The 2,782-nt window shown below is 38.0% G+C and overlaps 1 non-coding gene across 1 annotated transcript; it reads right to left on the bottom strand.

Annotated features, from left to right (window-relative positions):
* Positions 1-303: 303 nt before the first annotated feature.
* Positions 304-491, bottom strand: LOC140336160 (U2 spliceosomal RNA). The gene has a single exon (XR_011921823.1). It is a non-coding gene; the product is annotated as a U2 spliceosomal RNA (small nuclear RNA).
* Positions 492-2,782: the final 2,291 nt, after the last annotated feature.

The following is a 2,782-nucleotide window of genomic DNA, read 5'->3' on the forward strand; positions in this document are numbered from 1 at the left end:
CAGTGCATAACACACCGGGCAGAGTTTTAAAAATTGCCCATCTGCACTAGCCGCAGCTAATGCAGAGTAAAGGCGAAGTGTCAAATCAGCATAAATAGTGACGTGACGGTGCACATTAAAGATCAGTGGGTTCCCGGGCCCATTGATTTTAAGGTGCCCCTGGATTGCCACTCCAGGGGTAGGACACTAAAAGCGAGATTCGAAAGCTTCTCAAGACCGAGTGACCAGACCAAGCTTTCCCTGCATCAACCAGCGGGTCAGTCTGCTATCTGGGTGCTCCTCCTCAGGGCAAGCCTCTGCCTTCTCCGGTGGACCAAGCCGGCAGAATTAGCATGGGGTGGTCCCTTACAGAGCAACACCATCAAGCAGACCGTCCTTAACAGAGGTACTTGTGCACTGCATTCTTGCCAGGAACTACAGTGCTGTTCCACCCTATGCACTGATAAGAACAGATACTACACTTGATCTTAGCCAAAAGACCGAGAAGCGATTCACTAGAGACCAGTGACTTCACTGAAAATGCAGCCTATCCATTCATTAGAGACCAATGACATCATTAGGCATGCAGCCTACCCATTACCAGAAGACCAGTGACATCGCTGAGAATTCAGCCAATTCAGTTATTAGACACTGGTGACATCACTGTGCATACAGCCTATCTATTCACTAGAATGTTGGCTGTCTATTCTGTAGAGGCCAATGACTTTCATGAGAAAACAGCCTATCTATTCACTAGTGACCGTTGATATCACTGAAAATGCAGCCTATCCATCTATCATGGACTAGTGAAATCACTATGAACACATTCTATCTGTTTACTAGAAACTGATGACATCACTAAAAAAAAATGTTTTTTCCTATTTGTTCTTTATTTATGTTCTGCGCATTTAAAGGTTTATGCAGAAATGTCATAACCTGTCCAATAACTAGAAAAAGTTACTTAAATTGAAACCACAGGGAAAGTAATGTGCATTTTAATTCACAAGATAACTGATACGTTTACATTTAATATTACTTATGCAAGAAACTTTTAATTTCCTTAATCAGCATCATTTATAAATTCAGATTTATTTCCATGTCTGCAGAAAAAACATGGAGTGAGTTGATGCACAAAACCATGGCACAAATCATTGTAACTGAAAAAAGATCAATCGTCAGGGCCCTTTAATCTGTGGGTGAAGCTCTGGGAGTTCAGTGATCTGAATTATGGAGGTGGCAGCCTTTTCAGAGTTGTATGAGTTCTGTGTTCATCTTGATAATGTCTTACAATCTATTTCAGCATTGTTCAGCTTTGCACACTAATATTATGCACACTCTAAATTATGCTATTACTATGCGTTATCATTAATTGATTAGTAAATGGATTTATGTCCCATTATTGTTGTACTATATGAAAGATTTCAATTAAGCCAATTACTGTGCATATTTTTCCTTCACAATGCTTTCCACTCTTGTGATTCTTTTCTTCCGCTCTCTTTACAGTAGTGGCTTAACAAGGCAATTTCTTTAAAGAGACGGGAGAGGTAAATCTGGGAATTTAAAAAAAGATACAAAAACATTTCTCCACAACTGTGTACAATCTAAGAAAATCAAAGCTTCATTAAAACTGAGTTATTACATGTAAGAAAAGATAAAACAATATTCAGAGATGCAAAACTAATCACACACATAGAAAGCTAGTGTAACAACTGTATAAACAGATAGGAGATATTAGCTATATTGCTATCTATTTGTACAGAAATTTTCCTCAAGAAATAAATTATAATATAACCAATCAAAAAACAGAACAAAACAAAGAAAAGACTAGAGTAAGTACCTCTTCTGAGTACCACTCAAGGGTCAGGGTATGATAAGAACAAGGGAAGGGTGTAGAGTCTAAATATAGCAGTGGTTTCTCACAAAGGATTTAATGTTGAATATTAGCTATCCAAGGATCCCGGGTTTTATAAAGTTTGTTCATATTGTTATGTAGGGAACAAGTTAGTTTGACATTGGTCATGATCCAATTTAGTTTATGCTTGGTGAAATCAAGGAGGATAGATGATGCCTTCCAGTAACAAGCAATCGCTATACCGGCTGCTAATAGAATAGATTTGACCAAGCTACAATGTGTTCTAGGTACCAAATCTGGTAATTTAGAAAACAAGGCCCTCTCTAACTTTTTTGAATATTATTTTTAGCGTAATTGTATAGATAAGGGTATAAATATGAATCCAGAATCTTTGAACTTTAGGACATGTCCACCATGCATAAAACATGGTGTCCGACCGCCCACATTCTTTAAGACAATGGAGAAATAGTTGAATTAAGTTTATGAATCCGGACGGGCACCATGTATCTTAAGAAAACTTATAATTAGCCTCTATTAATGATGTGTTTAAAGCAATTGACGACATAGAATCAGCCTATATTTGCCAATCTTGCACATCCCGTTCCACCCTCAAATCCGTCTCTCATTGGTTCATATAAAACACTTTTGTGTCATATGAAAAAAGGGTACTATAAACTACAGATTTTCTCCCTTTAGCTTCAGTAATTGAGCGGCAAGATTTCTCGAAAGCTGTGCTCTAATAGGGGGGAGATAAGCCCTTAGGTTTAGATTGAATAATCAATCTAAATTGGTAACTGGAAGAGAAAATTTGTCCTAAAGATGGGAACTACCGATGATACTTTTACCATCCAAAAAGTCACCTATACGATAAAACCCTTTATTACACCACCACATTGAGTGTCCCTGATCACAACCAGGGGGGAAGTCTGGATTTTGCCATAAAGGTGTCAG

Source organism: Pyxicephalus adspersus, chromosome 7 (genome assembly GCF_032062135.1).
Source record: "Pyxicephalus adspersus chromosome 7, UCB_Pads_2.0, whole genome shotgun sequence".
Taxonomy (NCBI): domain Eukaryota; kingdom Metazoa; phylum Chordata; class Amphibia; order Anura; family Pyxicephalidae; genus Pyxicephalus; species Pyxicephalus adspersus.